This window comes from Triturus cristatus, chromosome 4_2, assembly GCF_964204655.1.
Source record: "Triturus cristatus chromosome 4_2, aTriCri1.1, whole genome shotgun sequence".
NCBI lineage: Eukaryota > Metazoa > Chordata > Amphibia > Caudata > Salamandridae > Triturus > Triturus cristatus.
Genome location: NC_140586.1, coordinates 815,179,348 through 815,203,948, shown reverse-complemented (window position 1 = coordinate 815,203,948; position 24,601 = coordinate 815,179,348). Strand labels below are relative to the sequence as shown.

General features: G+C 53.5%; 1 long non-coding RNA gene across 1 annotated transcript in view; it reads right to left on the bottom strand.

The window, feature by feature from the left end:
• Positions 1-24,601, bottom strand: part of LOC146835103 (uncharacterized) — a 139,078-nt gene that overhangs the window by 49,088 nt on the left and 65,389 nt on the right. The window lies entirely within an intron of this gene.

Genomic DNA, 24,601 nt, shown 5'->3' with positions numbered 1-24,601 from the left:
CTTCTTTTAGGGTGTCAAAAGCCTTTTGACAACTAACTGTCCAGTTAACTTTCTTGGGCATTTTCTTGGAGGTGAGTTCTGTGAGGGGGGTCACAATGGACCCATACCCCTTCACAAACCTCCTGTAGTACCCAGTCAAGCCAAGGAATGCCCTGACTTGGGTCTGGGTTGTTGGAGCTATCCAGTCCATGATGGCCTGGATTTTGGGTTGTAAGGGCTGTACCTGGCCTCCACCTACAAGGTGGCCCAAGTACACCACAGTGCCCTGCCCTATCTGGCATTTGGACGCCTTGATAGTGAGACCTGCACTCTGCAGAGCCTCTAAAACCTTCCCAAGGTGGATCAGGTGATCCTGCCAGGTGGAGCTAAAGACAGCAATATCATCAAGATAAGCTGCACTAAAGGACTCCAACCCAGCCAGGACATGGTTCACCAACCTCTGGAAGGTGGCAGGGGCATTCTTTAACCCAAAGGGCATCACAGTAAACTGATAATGCCCATCAGGGGTGGAGAATGCTGTCTTTTCTTTTGCTCCTGGGGCCATGCCAATCTGCCAGTACCCTGCAGTTAAGTCAAAGGTACTGAGAAATTTGGCAGCCCCCAATTTGTCTATCAGTTCATCTGCTCTTGGGATAGGGTGAGCATCTGTCTTGGTGACAGAGTTGAGCCCTCTATAGTCCACACAGAACCTCATCTCTCTCTTTTCACCCTGTTGATGAGGTTTGGGGACCAGAACCACTGGGCTAGCCCAGGGGCTCTCTGAAGGCTCAATGACCCCTAACTCCAGCATCTTGCTGACCTCAGCTTTGATGCTTTCCTTGACTTGATCTGACTGTCGATAGATTTTGTTCTTGACAGGTGCACTGTCACCAGTGTCCACATCATGGGTACACCAGCTTGTCAGACCAGGGGTCAGGGAAAAGAGGCTAGCATATTGTTGCAAGACTTGCTTGCAGTCAGTCTGCTGCTGGGCAGAGAGGGTGTCTGAGAAAATCACACCATCTACTGACCCATCTTTTGGGCTGTAGGATAGGAGGTCAGGGAGTGGCTCACTCTCTGCTTCCTGTTCTTTATCAGTCACCATCAGCATGGTGATGTCAGCCCTATCATTGTAGAGTTTAAGGCGGTTCACATGGATGACACTTTTGGGTGTCCTGCTAGTGCCCAGGTCAACTAGATAGGTGACCTCACTCTTTCTCTCTAGGATAGGGTAAGGGCCACTCCATTTGTCTTGGAGAGCCCTTGGTGCCACTGGCTCCAAAACCCACACCTGTTGCCCTGGTTGAAATTCAACCAGTGCAGCTTTTTGGTCATACCAGTGCTTCTGGAGCTCCTGGCTGGCCTCAAGGTTCTTGGATGCCTTTTCCATATACTCAGCCATTCTGGACCTTAGGCCAAGCACATAGTCCACTATGTCCTGTTTGGGTTCCTGAAGAGGCCTCTCCCAGCCCTCTTTTACAAGACACAGTGGTCCCCTTACAGGATGACCAAACAGAAGTTCAAAGGGTGAGAAACCTACTCCCTTCTGTGGCACTTCCCTGTAAGCGAAAAGCAAGCATGGTAACAGGACATCCCACCTCCTTTTGAGTTTCTCAGGGAGTCCCATGATCATACCTTTCAATGTCTTGTTGAACCTCTCAACAAGGCCATTGGTTTGTGGGTGGTAGGGTGTAGTAAACTTGTACTGCACTCCACACTCTTTCCACATGTGTGTTAGGTAAGCAGACATGAAGTTGGAACCTCTGTCTGAAACCACCTCCTTAGGAAAACCCACCCTGGTGAAGACACCCAGGAGGGCCTTGGCTACTGCAGGAGCTGTAGTAGTCCTAAGTGGAATTGCTTCAGTGTACATAGTAGCATGATCCACTACTACTAGAATGAATTTGTTCCCTGAGGCTGTGGGAGGTTCAAGTGGACCCACAATGTCCACACCTACCCTTTCAAAGGGGACCCCCACCACTGGTAGTGGAATGAGGGGGGCCTTTGGGTGGCCACCTGTCTTGCCACTGGCCTGACAGGTAACACAGGAGCTGACAAACTCCTTCACATTTTGGTGCATCTGGGGCCAGTAAAAGTGACTCACTAACCTTTCCCAAGTTTTGGATTGCCCCAGATGTCCAGCTAGGGGGATGTCATGAGCCAAAGTTAGGAGGAACTCCCTGTACTTCTGTGGCACTACCACCCTCCTGGTGGCTCCAGGAGTGGGGTCTCTTGCCTCAGCATACAGTAATCCCTCTTCCCAATAAGCTCTGTGGGTACCACTGACATCTCCCCTGGCTTCTGAAGCAGCTTGTTGTCTCAGGCTTTCAAGAGTGGGACAGTCTCGCTGGCCCTGGCACAGCTCTTCCCTAGAGGGTCCCCCTGGGCCCAAGAGTTCAACCTGGTAAGGGTCAAGCTCCATGGACTCAGTTCCCTCAGGGGTATCTACATCCTCTCCAGGGGGAGAGGGGTTCTGAGTGTTTGGCTGTACAGAAGCTGGTCCCCCAGTCTCCTTGCCCTTCCTCTTGGTTGGTTGGGCCATTATTCCAGGCTCCAAACCTACTTTTTCACCCTTCCTCTTGCTCTGTGCTCTGGTTTGCACACACACCAATTCAGGGATGCCCAGCATGGCTGCATGGGCCTTTAACTCAACTTCAGCCCAGGCTGAGGTTTCCAGATCATTTCCAAGCAGGCATGCAGCTGGCAACTTTGGAGAGACCACTACCTGTTTCAGGCCAGTAACCCCCCTCAGCCTAATGTTACCATGGCCATGGGATGACTAGTGGTGACACTGTCAGCGTTGGTGACTGGGTAAGACTTCCCAATCAAGTATTGCTCAGGGGAAACCAGTGTGTCTTTCACCATAGTGACACTGGCACCTGTATCCCTCAGAGCTTCTACCCTAGTTCCATTTACCCAGGGGTACTGTAAGTATTTCTTTAAGTTGGGGGGCCACACAGCCACAGTGGCAAACTCCACTTCTCCCAAGGAGACTAAACTTGCTTCAGTGTGTTCCCAGATTTGCTCAGGGTACACCTCTGATCCCATTTGTATACTTGCTGCCCCAGGAGTGGCTGTACTGGGTGCCTTAGGGGCTTTGTTTTGGGGGCAAGATACAGTTAGGTGTCCCTGCTTCTTACAGGTATTACACCAGGCCTTTAAGGGATCAAAGTTCTTCCCCCTATATGGTTGGGGCACATAGGGAGTAGTTTGGGTCCCACCCACCTGAACAGGTTTTTGGGGCCCTTTGGAAGACTCAGACTTTTTATCTTGGGGATTCTCACCACCTTTCCCCTGGGGAGGTTTTGTGACCACCTTCTTTTGGTCACCCCCAGTGGTTGTCTTGGTCACCCTAGTCTTGACCCAGTGGTCTGCCTTCTTTCCCAATTCTTGGGGAGAAATTAGACCTAGGTCTACCAAATGCTGATGCAACTTTTCATTTGTGCAGTTACTCAAAATATGTTCCTTCATGAATAAATTGTACAATCCAGTAAAATCCTGCACACCATGTCCAGCTAACCAACCATCCAGTGTCTTCACTGAGAAATCTACAAAATCAATCCAGGACTGGGTCTGGGTTTTGTGAGCCCCCCTGAATCTAATTCTATACTCCTCAGTGGTGAATCCAAATCCCTCAATCAGAGCTTTCTTCATGAGGTCATAGGATCCTGCTTCTGGCCCAGAGAGAGTCAGAAGCCTGTCCCTGCAGTTACCAGAGAACAGTTCCCACAGGAGTGCCCCCCAGAGAGGTTTCTTTACTTTCCTGATATCACAAGCCCTCTCAAAGGCTGTGAACCATTTGGTGATATCATCACCTTCCTCAAATTTAGGGACAATCCCTTTGGGGATTTTAAGGTCAGAAGTTTCCTCCCTATCCTTGTTTTTATTATTGCTGCCACCATTGATGGGTGCTAAACCCATCTCTCTCCTTTCCTTTTCTAGAGCCAGGAGCCTGGACTCTAGATCTATTCTTTTGGCCAGCCTCACAAGGCTGTCCTCTTCACTGGGGGGTCCCCCAGTGTTGTCTCTGGGACCAGAGCCACCTGTGTGGTCTCTAGGTGCCCAGATGCTATGTCTTGAGTTGGAGGGTATGGGTGCCATCTCCTCCCTAGGGAATAGTATGGGGAGGTTGCTGTCCTCCTCCCCTGTTTCCCCTTCCTCATCTGACTGGCCATCACCATGTTCAGATGGGTGGTCTTTAGCATACTCAGCCAGGAGCTCCTGGAGCCCTTGTTTGGTTGGATGCTGACCCATTTGTAAATTTTTGAGTTTACATAAGGACCTCAATTCCTTGAAAGACAAGTGTAAGTAAGGTGTGAGATCGAGCTCCTCCACCAGGTCCATGTTATTATTATCACTAATAGCTGGGTTTGTTTGAGACATTCTAACCTGACAGTTCTAACCCTCTACCCTGACTATAGTGACTTTTATTTTTCTAAAATTCTAATGGGACTTAAGCAAGGCCCTAGCAAGACTTTTAGTAATTTTGGAAAAACCAATCAGAATTCTAAAGGCAATTTTTAAGAGTTCTGTCGTGTGATCAGATGGTAACCAAGTAGTCCAACAAATGCAAGTTTGTATCCCACCGCTGATCCACCAATGTGAGAAAGTGGCTCTGTATATACTGTTCCCTAATAGGTACAGGGTGTACAGAGTCCACAGTCCCCCAGAGGCTGATAGAGGTCAAAGTTAGGTATGACCTTACTCTCAAAAGTGGTAGCTTGGTCGAGCAGTAAGGCAGTACCAGAGGACAGTGTAAAGCATTTATTGTACACACTCAGTCAGCAAATGGTTTCACACACTCAATAACTGAACTCTAGGCCAATGGTTTGTATATATAAAATATATGCTTGTTTTATTTTTAGAACCACAAAGGGGGTAAAAATATACTTTCTCAGAATGAGAGGTTGAATATAAATACTTTTGTTTTAAGCAATAAATTTGTGTAAACAGTCACAGTTGGTTGCAATAAACAATCCTATTTCCTAAACATAACAATGCATTGAGCTCAATGGTAAATTCAGGTTATTTGTAATAAATTACTTTTCAGATTACTTTTGGAATTCCAGGTCTGGCTCCTAGAACCAGCCTGGGGTCAGTATTCAGAATCAAGTGATGAAAGTCGACTTAATAACTGTAATGATTTTTAAATAATATTTAGCTCTTTCAAAAGTTAGCACTTAGAAAATATTTCACAGAAAACATTCAATGGATCTCTATGGCAAGAAATTCAAATTGCAGGTAGAGTACTTTATCGTTACTTTAGTAATCCAGGACTGGGTGCCTAGACCCAGGACTGGGGTCCTTATCAAAAGCAGGTAAGTAATTTCGTTTGCAGAAATGGTACGATTTTAAAAGAATATTTCAAATTTGCAAAAGTAGACACTTAGAAGAAATTTCACAGAAAAGCAGACAATGGTTTCCTATGGGAGAAAAATGAGTTAGAGGTAAGTATAGTTGTGAACACTTTTCAGAGTCAGGGCTGGGCACCAAGATCCAGCACTGGGAGCTCACCTAGGAGCAGGTGAGTAAATTCGTTTTTGTCACTTGGCTGATTTTTGGTGAATTTTTGCAGTTTTGAAAAGTTCACACTTAGAAGATTTTTGAAGAAAAAGCCAGTCAATGTTACCCTATGAGGAAAATGAAGTTAGCGGTTTAAGGGTAAGTACTCGACTGGTAGTGTTGAAATTCCGGGCATGGACTCAGGGGTCCCCCAGTGTCAGGTAGGTACAGTTGGTTCACCCTCAGCGGTTTCAGGACGGCCGGGTGCAGAGCGAGTTGGGCCCAATGTTATCCTATGAGGGATAGGGGGGCCTTGGTTGGTGGCTGCTGTCTGGCAAGCCACGCGGCTGTGGGAGCTGGGCTCCTGGTCACTTACTCAGGGCAAGTGGGGAAGTAGGTTAGTGTAGAGAGGGCACTGCCAGGGCCACTCGGGCGGCTGGGTGCAGGGTGCTTTTGAGCCTTAGGGCGCTCAATGGAAATCAATGGGAATGTTCCGGTTTGGAAAGAGGCTGCAGGCTCGGGGACGAGGATGTTTCAGCTGCCACCACCACTTCGAGAGGTAAGTTGGGTAGTTGTAGGTTAGGTGGGTACCCCGGGATTGGGCACAGGGGGTCGCAGGGCGCCGGGTGCAGGGGTGCCTTTTGACGTCGGGAATCTTACCCTCTGGTTGATCGCGGCTGGGGTGGCACTTGGTTCTGAGGCTGCAGGCTTCTTCCGGGATGTCGAGGGGGGTCCTCGGGTGCCGGACTCTGGGTCACAGTCGCCGTGGGGTCGTCCTCTGGGTCTTTGTCCACTCCGGCACTGGCCAGGCTTGGCTGGTGCAGAGTGTGTTGGGTCCGCGGTCCCGGGCTGGTGCCAGGGATAGCAAATAGGTTTCTTGAGTAGAGCCTCTACTCGTGGGAGTCCCAGGGGCTTAGAGCTAAAAGGTAGCCAGGTCCTCCGGGGTTGGTGAGGTTGCTGGCCACGAGGGATGCCGCGCTGGTGCAGGTTCGAGAGTCGACAGGCCGGTAGGGCTGGGGCCAAAGCAGTTGGTGCCTTCTTCTCTTTTTAGCAGCTGCAGGGCAGGTCTTTGTTCTTCTTGCTCTTCTTGTCGTTTTCTATCTGGAATCTAAGGAAGGAAGGTTCAGGGTGCCCCTAAATACTAGATTTAAGGGTGTTACAGGTAGGTGAAGGCCAGGGACCAATGGGTCCTTGTCCTGGGGTGGGTACACCCCCTATCCTGCCTCTCTCCTGTGGGAGGGGGGCAGTAGCCTAATCCTGATAGGGTAGGGCCTCCCATCTTCAAGATGGCGAGAGCCCGGAGATGTGCTTCACTTCGCCTCCCCCACCTGAGGGGTGGGGTGGGCAGGCTGGCACATCCCCTGTCCTTGTATGGGGTTTCCGGCCAAGCTTCCCGCCAGAGTGGGGGGTTGTAGTGGCCTGGGGAAACTCCAAATGGCGGCATGCCTTTGAAGCTTCCCTTTGCTCATCCTGGGGGAGGAGATTTCTCACCTCACCCAGGATGTGCATTGTTGCAGGCCCGGGAGAGCAGGGGCTCTCCCACCCAGGGGTCCAGCAACGTGTCTGCTGTGTGGCAGCCTGGGCAGCCTCAGAGCAGACGTGGATTGTAAGTTAGCTGTAAGGGGGCATCTTCTAAGATGCCCTCTGGGGGGCTTAGTACATTAAACCCTACACTGGCATCAGTGTGGGTTCAATGTGCTGAGAAGTTTGATACCAAACTTCCCAGGCTTCGGTGTTGCCAATATGGTGCTGTGGAGCTCGTGTTTGACAAGCTCTCAGCACCATGTATTCTTAAATGACAGCACTGCACTTACAGTGCCCAGGAATGGACCCGGGTACTGTAGGGGCACAGGGCTCCTGCTCCTGTGCCCACACCATAGGCGTAATGCACCCAGCTAGAGGGGTGGCTGACATATGCCTTGGCAGTGTAGGTGATGGGCATGGTACACAGTGATGTGTGCCATGTCGACTCTTTGTTTTGTCCTGCACCCAGACACTCAGCCTGCAAGGGCAGTGTGTGTGTAAGGGTACAGGGCCTCTGAGGGTGGCACAATGAGTGCTGCAGCCCTTAGAGGCCTTCCCTGGTCACAAGGCCCTGGGTACCTAGGGTACCATTTACTAGGGGCTGACATGTGGCTAGGGTTTGCCAATTTGGAGTTTGTGTGGTTTAAGGAAGGAACATAGGCCCTGGGCACCTGATTGGCAGGAACCCAGGGTACACTCAATCGAAGTACATTCAGCAATTTAGCAAAAAGTGGGGGCATACCATGCAAGAAAGATGGCACTTTCTCACAGAAATATCTTTATTTAACCTTGTTGTTTCCTCTTTCTAATGGTGCTGCATTCTGCAGCACACGTAGAAAGTGTAATATGCCTCTGAGGATTGTGCAGAAAGGTGCTCTTTCCTGCACAAAAACAATCCTGCCTACAACACCATTGCACCATAGCACTAGGGAGCCTGTGTTGGCGCTAGGCAGCAGATTGTGTGCCAGAGCAGGAATGTGCCATAGATTGGTAAATATGGTGCATTCCTGTCCTCACCCTTTCTTACAGCGCTGCGCTGACTTGCTGCGTTGTGTCAAATATTGATCAATTTTGGCCCTTAAATCTTATGAGAGTGGTTCTACGTTGCATAAGTGGCATTGTTTGTCTATGGTTGGTAGTCATGAAATTAGTACTCACAAATTCCCCAAAGCACTCGCCACTTGTTGGGCCTGGCACTCCTTTGCATGGGCAGGCGGTCACATCTTGAGCCCCCCACTAAACCTGTGCCATCATGCCTTTTGTGACCACCCCCCACACACCTCTTCCTGTTCTCCAAGGATCACCGCTACTACCTTGGTGGATGTTTATGGCCAATATCTCCACATTGGCCTCCATGTCTCCTACGTTTTGTTTAGTAGTAATCCCAGTGAAACTGCTAAGGGAAGGGCCCGATGTACAAAGGGCGGGCCGCAAACCACTCGGTGTATTTTGCAGACCGACCTGCCATTCATGTTGTGATGTGACTAATGAAACAAAATTCTCATTTACAGGAGGTCACAAAACCTCTTGTCTCATTAACATGTACCCCTGTCAAGGCCTATGAATGCAAGTATTGAGGCCTTCAATTGAGAAGAGGCCTTTGGCCCTATACACCCATTCCTAGCCTGCTGACATTTGATTCTTAGAGCTGCTCTACCCTTCATGAAACTGGGCTGCTTTTAAAAACAACCAATGGCGAAGCCAATCAGTCTCAGCCGGCTGAACTATTTTCTTTGCCAGTGCTTTTTTTGCATTGGCTGTAGCTACACGACCCCTTGAGACCCACAACACATGCATCATGAGTCATGTGCATGAATGAAGACAAATGGCCCACCATCTTAGAATGTCATTTCTAAAGAACTGCGATTTCAAGATGCTGATGCATATGCCACGGTTGTGTCGCATGCACATGTATAAAACCTTTCCAAGATGGCTGCCTAATCGTATGGTCGTATGCATGTGCATATGTAATGATGTCTTTGTGCGCATACATCATGACGCACCAATGGCCATTTTGGCATTTTTTAATTTACCACTCCAACTAGGGCAGCTGTCGTTTTAAAATGATAACTTTAAAAGCTGGTGGACCCTCTTACAAAATTAATGAATTAAAAATAATTTGAAAATGGGGAGCGGGATGTAAGCAGGATACAGAGCATCAAGGAGTGGGGAAGGGGACTAAATAGTAGCACCTGGGGGGCAGGGCTTTGGAATGTAAGCAGGAACGAGCTGGAGAGATGCCAAGAAAAGAGATTCGCATCCATGGAGTGCTGAATGGCAAAGAAAAAGAGTCCTCTCAAGGCAGCAGTGGAAGGATACAACTCATACAGTTAGAACATTGAGACTGGATTGTTCCTTGGCAGGACAGTCCCAGTACTCAAGAGGAAAATCATTGAGACAAGCCCAGAGACCTGAAATAGACAGCTACGTTATCCAATCAGGAGCAGGGGCAGACCCAACGCCCATTCTAAGGTGCCGATCACGATCCGGTAAAAAATTCCCCCGTGCGACTCGTATCGGGTCTTTTTACCGTACGAATCGTACAAGTGCCGTACGAACTGGCAATCACGATTCGCATGGTAAAAAGTCCATACGAACCGCACTGGGAATCATTCCCCACACGTCCCCGGGTCGGAAAATGTGTCCGACACGTCCTCGGACGATTTACCTTACAAACGTGAAAAACAAAGTCCGACCTAGGAATCACGATCCATCCCGTGCGTCCGAGGTTACAACCGTATGGAAAAAACACCGTCCGCACCGAACTCCTACAGCAACCATGGAGACATGTGCCCGCATACGCGCCCAACACTCCCCCCAGCCCCCGTACGTCCGACACGTACCCCCCGTATATGTATACCCCCACCCGTCTAGGTACACCCCAGTACGTTCCAGTCGAACCCCCACCCCAGGACGTGTCATAGCCCCGTCTACCCACACCCCAGTACGTTCCAGTCGTACCCCCACCCCAGTACGTGTCGTACCACCGTCAATGTACACCCCCCCACCCCAGTACGTGTCGTACCACCGTCCATGTACACCCCCCTACCCCTGTACGTGTCGTACCCCCCGTGTACCTACACCCCAGTACGTGCGAGCCACACCCCCACCCCAGGACGTGTCATAGCCCCGTCTACCCACACCCCAGTACGTTCCAGTCGTACCCCCACCCCAGTACGTGTCGTACCCCCCGTGTACCTACACCCCAGTACGTGCGAGCCACACCCCCACCCCAGGACGTGTCATAGCCCCGTCTACCCACACCCCAGTACGTTCCAGTCGTACCCCCACCCCAGTACGTGTCGTACCACCGTCAATGTACACCCCCCCACCCCAGTACGTGTCGTACCACCGTCAATGTACACCCCCCCACCCCAGTACGTGCCGTACCACCGTCAATGTACACCCCCCCACCCCAGTACGTGTCATAGCCCCGTCTACCCACACCCCAGTACGTTCCAGTCGTACCCCCACCCCAGTACGTGTCGTACCACCGTCAATGTACACCCCCCCACCCCAGTACGTGCCGTACCACCGTCAATGTACACCCCCCCACCCCAGTACGTGTCGTACCACCGTCAATGTACACCCCCCCCACCCCAGTACGTGCCGTACCACCGTCAATGTACACCCCCCCACCCCAGTACGTGTCGTACCACCGTCAATGTACACCCCCCCACCCCAGTACGTGCCGTACCACCGTCAATGTACACCCCCCCACCCCAGTACGTGTCGTACCCCCCGTGTACCTACACCCCAGTACGTGCGAGCCACACCCCCACCCCAGGACGTGTCATAGCCCCGTCTACCCACACCCCAGTACGTTCCAGTCGTACCCCCACCCCAGTACGTGTCGTACCACCGTCAATGTACACCCCCCCACCCCAGTACGTGCCGTACCACCGTCAATGTACACCCCCCCACCCCAGTACGTGCCGTACCACCGTCAATGTACACCCCCCCACCCCAGTACGTGTCGTACCCCCCGTGTACCTACACCCCAGTACGTGCGAGCCACACCCCCACCCCAGGACGTGTCATAGCCCCGTCTACCCACACCCCAGTACGTTCCAGTCGTACCCCCACCCCAGTACGTGCCGTACCACCGTCAATGTACACCCCCCCACCCCAGTACGTGCCGTACCACCGTCAATGTACACCCCCCACCCCAGTACGTGCCGTACCACCGTCAATGTACACCCCCCCACCCCAGTACGTGTCGTACCACCGTCAATGTACACCCCCCCACCCCAGTACGTGCCGTACCACCGTCAATGTACACCCCCCCACCCCAGTACGTGTCGTACCACCGTCAATGTACACCCCCCCACCCCAGTACGTGCCGTACCACCGTCAATGTACACCCCCCCACCCCTGTACGTGTCGTACCCCCCGTGTACCTACACCCCAGTACGTGCGAGCCACACCCCCACCCCAGGACGTGTCATAGCCCCGTCTACCCACACCCCAGTACGTTCCAGTCGTACCCCCACCCCAGTACGTGTCGTACCCCCCGTGTACCTACACCCCAGTACGTGCGAGCCACACCCCCACCCCAGGACGTGTCATAGCCCCGTCTACCCACACCCCAGTACGTTCCAGTCGTACCCCCACCCCAGTACGTGTCGTACCACCGTCAATGTACACCCCCCCACCCAGTACGTGTCGTACCACCGTCAATGTACACCCCCCCACCCCAGTACGTGCCGTACCACCGTCAATGTACACCCCCCCACCCCAGGACGTGTCATAGCCCCGTCTACCCACACCCCAGTACGTTCCAGTCGTACCCCCACCCCAGTACGTGTCGTACCACCGTCAATGTACACCCCCCCACCCCAGTACGTGTCGTACCACCGTCAATGTACACCCCCCCACCCCAGTACGTGCCGTACCACCGTCAATGTACACCCCCCCACCCCAGTACGTGTCATAGCCCCGTCTACCCACACCCCAGTACGTTCCAGTCGTACCCCCACCCCAGTACGTGTCGTACCACCGTCAATGTACACCCCCCCCACCCCAGTACGTGCCGTACCACCGTCAATGTACACCCCCCCACCCCAGTACGTGTCGTACCACCGTCAATGTACACCCCCCCACCCCAGTACGTGCCGTACCACCGTCAATGTACACCCCCCCACCCCAGTACGTGTCGTACCACCGTCAATGTACACCCCCCCACCCCAGTACGTGCCGTACCACCGTCAATGTACACCCCCCCACCCCAGTATGTGTCGTACCCCCCGTGTACCTACACCCCAGTACGTGCGAGCCACACCCCCACCCCAGGACGTGTCATAGCCCCGTCTACCCACACCCCAGTACGTTCCAGTCGTACCCCCACCCCAGTACGTGTCGTACCACCGTCAATGTACACCCCCCCACCCCAGTACGTGCCGTACCACCGTCAATGTACACCCCCCCACCCCAGTACGTGCCGTACCACCGTCAATGTACACCCCCCCACCCCAGTACGTGTCGTACCCCCCGTGTACCTACACCCCAGTACGTGCGAGCCACACCCCCACCCCAGGACGTGTCATAGCCCCGTCTACCCACACCCCAGTACGTTCCAGTCGTACCCCCACCCCAGTACGTGCCGTACCACCGTCAATGTACACCCCCCCACCCCAGTACGTGCCGTACCACCGTCAATGTACAGCCCCCCACCCCAGTACGTGCCGTACCACCGTCAATGTACACCCCCCCACCCCAGTACGTGTCGTACCACCGTCAATGTACACCCCCCCACCCCAGTACGTGCCGTACCACCGTCAATGTACACCCCCCCACCCCAGTACGTGTCGTACCACCGTCAATGTACACCCCCCCACCCCAGTACGTGCCGTACCACCGTCAATGTACACCCCCCCACCCCAGTACGTGTCGTACCCCCCGTGTACCTACACCCCAGTACGTGCGAGCCACACCCCCACCCCAGGACGTGTCATAGCCCCGTCTACCCACACCCCAGTACGTTCCAGTCGTACCCCCACCCCAGTACGTGTCGTACCCCCCGTGTACCTACACCCCAGTATGTGCGAGCCACACCCCCACCCCAGGACGTGTCATAGCCCCGTCTACCCACACCCCAGTACGTTCCAGTCGTACCCCCACCCCAGTACGTGTCGTACCACCGTCAATGTACACCCCCCCACCCCAGTACGTGTCGTACCACCGTCAATGTACACCCCCCCACCCCAGTACGTGCCGTACCACCGTCAATGTACACCCCCCCACCCCAGTACGTGTCGTACCCCCCGTGTACCTACACCCCAGTACGTGCGAGCCACACCCCCACCCCAGGACGTGTCATAGCCCCGTCTACCCACACCCCAGTACGTTCCAGTCGTACCCCCACCCCAGTACGTGCCGTACCACCGTCAATGTACACCCCCCACCCCAGTACGTGCCGTACCACCGTCAATGTACACCCCCCCACCCCAGTACGTGCCGTACCACCGTCAATGTACACCCCCCCACCCCAGTACGTGTCGTACCACCGTCAATGTACACCCCCCCACCCCAGTACGTGCCGTACCACCGTCAATGTACACCCCCCCACCCCAGTACGTGTCGTACCACCGTCAATGTACACCCCCCCACCCCAGTACGTGTCGTACCCCCCGTGTACCTACACCCCAGTACGTGCGAGCCACACCCCCACCCCAGGACGTGTCATAGCCCCGTCTACCCACACCCCAGTACGTTCCAGTCGTACCCCCACCCCAGTACGTGTCGTACCACCGTCAATGTACACCCCCCCACCCCAGTACGTGCCGTACCACCGTCAATGTACACCCCCCCACCCCAGTACGTGCCGTACCACCGTCAATGTACACCCCCCCACCCCAGTACGTGTCGTACCACCGTCAATGTACACCCCCCCACCCCAGTACGTGCCGTACCACCGTCAATGTACACCCCCCCACCCCAGTACGTGCCGTACCACCGTCAATGTACACCCCCCCACCCCAGTACGTGTCGTACCACCGTCCATGTACACCCCCCCACCCCTGTACGTGTCGTACCCCCCGTGTACCTACACCCCAGTACGTGCGAGCCACACCCCCACCCCAGGTCGTGTCATAGCCCCGTCTACCCACACCCCAGTACGTTCCAGTCGTACCCCCACCCCAGTACGTGTCGTACCCCCCGTGTACCTACACCCCAGTACGTGCGAGCCACACCCCCACCCCAGGACGTGTCATAGCCCCGTCTACCCACACCCCAGTACGTTCCAGTCGTACCCCCACCCCAGTACGTTCCTGGCGCACCCCCAACACAACCTCCTAAGTACGGAGCGCACCCCATGCCCCAACATCACAACCGCATGTACGAGTCTTACAAAGCCACACACAAGGACAAAATCGTACAACCAAATGGCCCATGTACACACCGTACACACGCTCAAAACGCACGTACACAACAAGGACAAAACAAAACAACTCAACAATACACCATTCGAAAGGCACACAGCCACTAAACATGGCCAACAACCACTAAAATAACACAATCACTGACCTGCAACTGTCAAAAACAAACAGAGGCCCAATACACCAACACTCCTTATAACACACCCACCCAAAATTCAAACACTGCCACACCCACCCATGGACCAATGAAAAGGGCCCACACACACAAACCATGAGCCTTTGCAACAGACCCACTGCTGCCAGACACCACAGAACCAGACTACAAGCGACACCACATCTTACACTTGCACACCTTCACACGACCACCCTCAGAAACACCCTCTCATCACATTCACACACACACACAACCATCCACACCCCCCCCCAACATCCACACCCTCCCCACACCCACACCATCCCCACCCATACCCCTCACCATGCCCACTACCAAGAATCCAAAGTTCAGTCACCGAGAGTTGGAGGTCCTTGTTGATCAAATCCTCAGAGTCGAGCCACAGATCTTTGGAACATTGGTCAGAAGCACCAGCCAGGCAGCCAAAACAGCCATGTGGCAGACCATCGTCGATGCTGTGAATGCTGTTGCGGACACCAGGAGGACCAAGCAGGATTGCCAGAACAGGTGGTACGATCTGCGGAGGAGGGTCAGAGCCAAGAGACAGGAGGAACACGACCAGGCCAACGCCACCGGAGGAGGGCCCTCCCGCAGAGCCGTACAGTACCATCCCTGGGAGGAGAGGGTGATGGCCATACTGCCGGTGGAGGCAGTTGAAGGAGTAGAAGGACTCCGAGACCCGGGTGAGTACACAAACAACGCACCTCACATGGGGGGAACTGCAACCACAACCAAAATTAATAACAGGCACGCAACCACCACAAGCCATCGCATTACTCAACCACACTCCATGAGCAGGCACATGCCACTGCTGCCACCATGCCCCATGCACCCAGCTGGACAATGTCAAGTCACAGGCCACAGAAGACAACAACACATGACACGGTAACCCGGATGGCGGGAGGCTGGGCACCAAGAATCACATAGTGCGACTCCAAAGCAGACAACAATGCCCTCTGCCCATATGGCCTAGGTCACAGGCAGACAAACACTGTGTCCCAACACAGGAATGACTTGCCAGCAAATGGCGGACGCCTTGCATCAACACATGGGGGTGAAGGCACTGTTTTGCACATGCCAGCAGCTAATGAACAGCCAACAGTGTGAAAGAGTGGCAGCACACACCACCACAGCAGCAGCGCACAGACACACAGCAGACAAAATGGGTGCCTGGAGATCAGAAACAAACTCACATCAACAGGCCAAGGGCCACTCAAAGATCTGCTAACAGTGTGTGCCCAGGAAGCTGGGCCAAGGTGACAGAGGGTGACACACGGAGGGAGGGAGAGGGGGACACAGAGGGAGGGAGAGGGGGACTGAGAGGGAGGGAGACGGACAGAGGGAGGAGGCTGACACATGGAGGGAGGGAGAGGGGGACACAGAGGGAGGGAGAGTGGGACTGAGAGGGAGGGAGACGGACAGAGGGAGGAGGCTGACACACGGAGGGAGGGAGAGGGGGACACAGAGGGTGGGAGAGGGGGACAGAGAGGGAGGGAGAGGGGGACTGAGAGGGAGGGAGACGGACAGAGGGAGGAGGCTGACACACAGAGGGAGGGAGAGGGGGACACAGAGGGAGGGAGAGGGGGACAGAGAGGGAGGGAGACACAGGAAGATGGACAGAGGGAGGAGGCTGACACACAGAGGGAGGGAGAGGGGGACAGAGAGGGAGGGAGAGGGGGACAGAGAGGGAGGGAGACACAGGAAGATGGATGTATGACGTTACAACGCACACTTTTACAACGCATGCACTTACAACGCATTTTTTACAACGCATAATCCATTACAACGCATGACTTTACAACGCAGGACACTACAACGCATTTTTAAAAAATACCTTTACAACGCATTACCATTACAACGCATACTACCTTTACAACGCATACCATTACAACGCATAATATTAAATTACATTTAAGGTAAGTATTAGATAGTATAGGGGTAAAAATTACTATTCTAACTCCAGGGGGTGCAACAGTAAGGTAAGTGTTGGATAGTGTAGGGGTAAAAATTACTATTCTAACTCCAGGGGGTGCAACAGTAGGGTAAGTGTTGGATAGTTTAGGGGTAAAAATTACTATTCTAACTCCAGGGGGTGCAACAGTAGGGTAAGTGTTGGATAGTGTAGGGGTAAAAATTACTATTCTAACTCCAGGGGGTGCATCAGTAGGGTAAGTGTTGGATAGTATAGGGGGTAAAAATTACTATTCTAACTCCAGGGGGTGCATCAGTAGGGTAAGTGTTGGATAGTATAGGGGTTAAAATTACTATTCTAACTCCAGGGGGTGCATCAGTAGGGTAAGTGTTGGATAGTATAGGGGTAAAAATTACTATTCTAACTCCAGGGGGTGCATCAGTAGGGTAAGTGTTGGATAGTATAGGGGTAAAAATTACTATTCTAACTCCAGGGGGTGCATCAGTAGGGTAAGTGTTGGATAGTATAGGGGTAAAAATTACTATTCTAACTCCAGGGGGTGCATCAGTAGGGTAAGTGTTGGATAGTATAGGGGTAAAAATTACTATTCTAACTCCAGGGGGTGCAACATTAGGGTAAGTGTTGGATAGTGTAGGGGTAAAAATTACTATTCTAACTCCAGGGGGTGCAACATTAGGGTAAGTGTTGGATAGTGTAGGGGTAAAAATTACTATTCTAACTCCAGGGGGTGCATCAGTAGGGTAAGTGTTTGATAGTATAGTGTAATATTATGCGTTGTAATGGTATGCGTTGTAATGGTAGTATGCGTTGTAATGGAATGCGTTGTAAAGGTAGTTTTAAAAAAATGCGTTGTAGTGTCATGCGTTGTAATGTCATGCGTTGTAATGGATTATGCGTTGTAAAAAATGCGTTGTAATGGTAGTGCGTTGTAAAAGTTGCGTTGTAAAGGTTGTTCCCCCAGGAAGATGGACAGAGGGAGGAGGCTGACACACAGAGGGAGGGAGAGGGGGACAGAGAGGGAGGGAGAGGGGGACAGAGAAGGAGGGAGACACAGGGAGAGCAAATCAGTCCTTTGGTGTGTGGGAATGTCTGCTCGTCAGCAGGTGGACTGCGTGCATGTAGACAAGGGTGGCCAGTGCCAGAACCCCCCCTCTTCATCATGGCAAAACGCAGGGCCATGTTACAACCTGTACACGAGCACAAGGACAGCCACCTGCATCATATAAGTGTGTGGATCCACTCCATGTGCACATGTACAGTGCTACAAGGAAGGCGCAAATGCATAGCTCGGCACACATGCACACTCCACTGCTGACTGCAGTCACACTTGACGCAGCAAGTAAGACTGTGCCACACATAGTTAAAGGGGCCAAATTGGTGCCCAAGGGACACACACATGCACAAGTGCACTGTGAGTGGAATGCAAGACAGATCCTAATTCCAAGAGGAAATGTGCCAACTTTGTAACGGATGAAACATGGATGTTGCATGGATCCAAATTAACATTGTCTCTCTCACACAGGTCAACGTCGTGCTGCACCCCCCAACACTGGGGGGGAACACTCACAGGACCCGGATCTGCAGGAGACCGATCCCACCGGCAGCGACCACTCTCACCACTCTGCGGACGACCCCGACCGACCTGGCCCCTCTGGTGTCCAACCACCTGCAGCACCTGCGTCAGGTACAACCGTGCCAACCACCACCCCCACTCCTGCCACATCCCAGGAGACACCCAGGATCCCTGCCCCAACACCACAATGCAGCCAGGCTCGCCAGGAGGGACACGGTGTCCCGGGCACCCAGGAGGAGGCAGGCGACAACGCCAATGCCACCCCTCAGGGGTCCCGGAGACCCGATGTGCCCACAAGTGCAGGCCAGACGCAAGTGGGCAGGGGTGGTGGGAGTGGAGGACGGCGGAGGCGCGAGCCTGACCAGTTGGCTGGGGATCCGGTATTTTCCCATGTCCGTAACATCCTGGACTCATACCGGCAGGACACCACGGGCATGGCCCAGGTTGTGTCCGTCCTCGAGGGGATCAAGGTCCAGCAGGCCCAGCAACATGCGGAGCTAATAGCCTGTCTACAGCTACACCAACGGAGGATGGAGGACAGACAGGCTGAGCAAGTGACGGCGTCCCAGGGGATTCACGCTGAACTCCGTCGGATGGCCGACACCATGGCCGACCCTCCCTGTGCCAGAAGGCGGAGAACATCACCACCCACAGGGAGGGATCATGAGGAGGAGGAGGAAACATCCGACGGAGCATCCCAGACGTCGTCACGGCCTGCTGCTGAGGTTCCCCGCAGGAAGCCGGGTCGTCCACGGAAAGGACCGTGAGGGTGGCTGCTACATCACCATCTCCCAGGACACCTGGCCTGGCACCTGGCCCACTGGAGCAACAGCATCACAGCATCAAGAGACATTCTCTGCCACATGGCCCTGCTGGTCACTGGCTGACCAATGTTGACAAAGACTGTGGCATGGACTCTGAGGATTTCCAATGGCAAGGACACCAACTCCCCTACTGAACTTTGGATTCCCTAATCCCGGAAAGCCCCTCACTTTGGCCTCCCCCCCCCCCCCCCCCCCCAATAATAAATCACACTATTAAGAGTAGATGGCTGCTGGTAGCATTATTACCTAACATGTGTCTTGTACAGTCTAAACATGCCTGAGTCATCTGTTCACTTCAACCATCCACACCCTGGGGCCTGAGTCTGGCACAGGACACATGGGTCACAGTTTTTTAGGCAAGACAGACATGGAGCACCATACACACCCGTGATGGTCAGAACCAGCTGAGGGGGTGGCCGAACAACCGTGCTGACAGACACATTGAGTACAGCAACAGTCATGCGCAGAGGTCAGGGATCCTGGCCCGTGTCCTGGGGGGCACCCAGGTACGTGTAGACAGGTGGCAGAACCATGTCCTGCAAGCTTGAGTCCGGTGGATGCAGAGAATGGGGTCATGGACAACGTTGGATGCATGGGGATGGCACATGTCACAATACCCACACAGTCATGGACATCATGCCCAATACACAGTCTCAGCACACACACACAGCTTGCATCTTGCCACTCGACACATTGACACATAGCCACAATCAGGGAATACCATGCCAGACATGCAGGATGCACCGTGCCAACACACCAGCATTGACTGAGAAGAGGCACATTGGAGGCATAGGGACACCTTTAATAGTCATGTTTTTGGGATTGCAGAGGCAACTTGAAGTACACATGAACACATCATGTGGAGTAACATGTGGCTCCAACACTGGCACCCCCCTTCTGCAGCACAAATGCGTGATAGCCATGGAACTGGCACACAAGTGTCGGCTAACAGCTAAATACCCACAGCTGCTCACGGAGAGACTGCCATACACCATACATCCGCTGATGTGGAAGTCCCACGCCATGGCAAGACAATGTTAACCGTATGTGTCCGAGGGCAGTGTCACACACATTGATGCCTTCATCACAATCCACTATCCCATCACTGATGACTGACAACCAGGCAGCCCATCTATTCAGGTGTACCCAGCTGCATGTCGTGTCCCATGGGGATGCCACATGTCTGCAGAGGAACCAAACCCCGACCTGGGCAGTGTGCACACATCGTGAACAACTGCCACACCCAATACACCCCAGATGCATCCCTTACCCCATGGAGACTTCCAAACGTGTCCGTGCCTGTAACGCTGAGTCAGCCCACGATGCCATGTCCATGAGGAATAGCAGTGCCACAACAATGCAACCAGAAGACGGCATGCGCAGGTACCTGGGGAAGAGAGACACACAAGAAGTCAGCCACAAAAAGCACAGCCACTTGCATGTGCATTGACTCGACACATGTATGGATGACAACATGCCAGGTCACAATTATGAGTGGGGAAATACTACCATCACTGCCACCATCACTCCAGTGACACACCCACACACACCTCTGACTCACGTGCCATACATGCAGGTGGAGACACGCATCACAACACATGCCACACGGGGACCAAGGCGTGCACACTCAGACACTGGTACTCACCACTAAGCAAAGAAGTCGCGTATGAGCCGAGTCCGGATGTCCTCTTGCGGCTCCACATCCTCCACATCACTAGCCCCATTGCCAAGCCCTTCGTCCTCCACGGGTGGATGGTCCTCGTCATGTTGATTCAGGATGAGTGGCACAGCTCTTTCAACTGCCATGTTGTGCAGCATGCAGCAGACCATGAAGATCTTGCAGACCTTCGCCGGGGCATATGGGAGTGCGCCGCCGGTCTTGTGGAGGCACCTGAATCGGCTCTTCAGCATGCCAAACGTCCTCTCTATCACTCGCCTTGTCCGGCCATGGGCGGTGTTGTAGCGGAGCTGGGCCGGCGTGATGGGGTTGCGGAGAGGTGTCAGCAGCCAAGGCATGTTGGGATAGCCAGCGTCCCCTAAATGGAAAGCACATGGATATCGTTAGAACTGGCGAAGCGGTAGTGCTGCTCGGCCAAACAGAATACAGGACAGACAGACTGTACCCACCAACAACACATGCCCGTTCGTTGCGCAGCTGCATCATCATATCAGGCATCCCGCTACGCCTCATGATGTAGGCATCGTGTGCTGATCCTGGGAAACGAGCACAGACATGTGAAATCACCATGTTGGACAGACACACCACAAGGGCATTGATGGAGTGGTAGTGCTTCCGATTGCGGTACGCCACCTCCCGTGCGTGTGGTGGTACCAAACCTACATGTGTCCCATCTATGGACCCAATGACATGGGGCATCCCTCCCAGGGCATAGAAACCACGCTTGACCTCAGTCATCTGTTCAGGGGTTGGGAACTTGATGAAGTCATCCAGGTGAATCAACATGGCCTCCAAGAAATCATGCAGCACACCGCTGAACATGCTCTGGGACATGCCACCAACATGAGCTATGGTATTTTGGAAGGTACCCGTGGCAAGGAAATGTAGGGCAGCCATTACCTTCAGCTGGGGTGTCAGTGCCGTAGGATACCTGTGCTGCGGTTGCAGGTGTGGTGCCAGTCTCGCCGTCAGCTCCAGAATCAACGGTTGGGTGAAGCGGTAGAGCCGGATCCTGTCATTCTCCTGCATGGTGGCCAAGTCTGGAATTCTTCGGGCAACAGGAGGCGCTCTGCAGTAATTTGGAAGTGACAAGGAAGAGTGAGTGCACTACGAGAACAACTCATGTCTACTGAGCACATGTAAATCTGGCAATACACACATGCCACATAGGGAGTCAGGCATGTGCTACATGCCCAGGACACGTATGGATGCAAGGTGACACTCCTTCCAAGACCCAGCTACACACGGTGATTGAGAACCTCCCCATGCCACGCCATGGAAATAGCTGTGTCCCAGTGCAAGTGCACTGCCCGACGCAAGACAGGAGTGACATACACCCACACATCAGCAGAAGTGTGATGCCGATTGCAGAGACTGGCAGCGGAACACTTGAGCCACAGGTCACATGACATTACACTAGTCCAGCCCACACACCTTGCCATGAAGGTGCACATGTCATGACTCCCCACACATTCCTTGTGAGTTTGCTGACATGGCCTTGTAACGCTACTCCGTGTCCCTTGCATACATGTGCACCTCACATCCGATAACACATGTGGCATGGTGTTGGGAACAGTGTGCAATGACAATCTACACACAGCCACATGTTGGTTGCTGCAACGGCTGCAGCTTTTGAGGGTGCTACAACATCAACCTGATGTAAATCCCGGACACGTATATAGCATAGTCACATTGTGCACTGTGGGTAGTGATAAGTCATGTGTCATGACCCCTGTACCGGGCATCATGGGACACTTCCGTGTGTTGGTGTCCGTGCCATGCCAGTGACGCTCACCCCAAGTGCGCAGTCCCACATGCACACATGTCAAAGGAGTCAAGGGCATGCCTGGCACACATTGCACCCTCACACAGTACACATGTACACATCTCATCATACATCTGGTGCCTTCTCCACTCAGGAGGCATGTTCCACATCACAGCCTGTGACACCTGTGCCCCACACATGTGGTAATGCACAGACGATGCCTTGATGTCCATTCCTGGACAAGTATGTCCATCCATGGACAAGTATGTCCGCCCTATTCCTACATGTGTGTCGCCTATCACCACAGTGATGTGTAAAATCCGCCGTACTGCTGCTGAGAGGGCCTGTGCATGTTCCCAAATCACTGTGGGAGTGCTGCCGTATGTGTACCCATCGTGATGGCGAGCGTAGATGCGAGTGTACGGTCCGTACCACTACGAGTACGCATACGCGTGCAGACCCATAGTGATAGAGAGCGTAGATGCGAGTGTACGGCCCTATCACTATGGGTCTGCACGCGTATGCGTACCCGTAGTGGTACGGACCGTACACTCGCATCTACGCTCTCCATCACTATGGGTCTGCACGCGTATGCGTACTCGTAGTGGTACGGACCGTACACTCGCATCTACGCTCTCCATCACTATGGGTCTGCACGCGTATGCGTACCCGTAGTGGTACGGACCGTACACTCGCATCTACGCTCTCCATCACTATGGGTCTGCACGCGTATGCGTACTCGTAGTGGTACGGACCGTACACTCGCATCTACGCTCTCCATCACTATGGGTCTGCACGCGTATGCGTACCCGTAGTGGTACGGACCGTACACTCGCATCTACGCTCTCCATCACTATGGGTCTGCACGCGTATGCGTACTCGTAGTGATAGAGAGCGTAGATGTGAGTGTACGGTCCGTACCACTACGGGTACGCATACGCGTGCAGACCCATAGTGATAGTGAGCGTAGATGTGAGTGTATGGTCCGTACCACTACGGGTACGCATACGCGTGCAGACCCATAGTGATAGAGAGCGTAGATGTGAGTGTTCGGTCCGTACCACTACGGGTACGCATACGCGTGCAGACCCATAGTGATGGTGAGCGTAGATGCGAGTGTTCGGTCCGTACCACTACGGGTACGCATACGCGTGCAGACCCATAGTGATAGGGCCGTACACTTGCATCTACGCTCTCTATCACTATGGGTCTGCACGCGTATGCGTACCCGTAGTGGTACGGACCGTACACTCGCATCTACGCTCACTATCACTACGAGTACGCATACGCGTGCAGACCAAAAGTGATGGAGAGCGTAGGCATGCATGTACGGGCCGTTGCCATGCATTTGGGGTGCCCTAGGGCCCCCACACGCACCGTACCTGTGTGTGATGCTCCAAATTACATAGGGGACAAGTATTAAGGCCTACATGCATGCTGGTTGTCATGGAGACCAAGTTCAAAATTCGAAATTGTTCTGGAAGGTGCACAGCAGAAGTCAGTTGGGATTTGTCTACTTTGTTGCAATGTGTTTGTGGGGCTGACATCATGCAGGAGAATGAAACCGATAGAGAACCCACAGACTGCTAGGTTTGAAGGGATTGGTGGAAACATAGGATGCAAATGTGAGTGACCAATCTCTCTGTACTCCTGTGCATGAGACTGGGCAGAAGGGCACATATAAGGCAGCCAGGTCCCATGACGGAGCACTTGCCTGCACATCTTTGCATTCGTCGACCCAGCTGCTGCTACTGATTCCCTGGAACCATGTCAAGGGCTGTGGAGAGGACACAGCCATTCACCCTGGAGGAGAACATGGCTCTGCTGGATGTGATCCTCCCACAGTACTCCATGCTGTATGGGCGACCAGGTTATCAGGTGAGTGCATAGGCCACTGCCACAGACTGTCCCTATGTGGTGACTGTGACTTCTGCCATTGCGTCCAGGTGTAACACACATGCCATGTACTGTCGGGGGGGTCCCAGGGGGGGGGTGCCTGATGTCTCCCAGCAGTGCCCTGAGACAGGAGGGGTGGGTGCCTATCACTCCCAGCAGTGCCCTGAGACAGGAGGGGTGGGTGTGGAGTCCTCCCAGCAGTGCCCTGACACAGGAGGGGTGGGTGCAGAGTCCTCCCAGCAGTGCCCTGAGACAGGAGGGGTGGGTGTGATGCACAGTGTGAGCCTTGATCATTGATTGTGACATTGTCATCATTCCACCTGTGTACCCACTGTGGCACGTAGTGCTTTTTCCCTCACCAGGGGATGATGTCCCT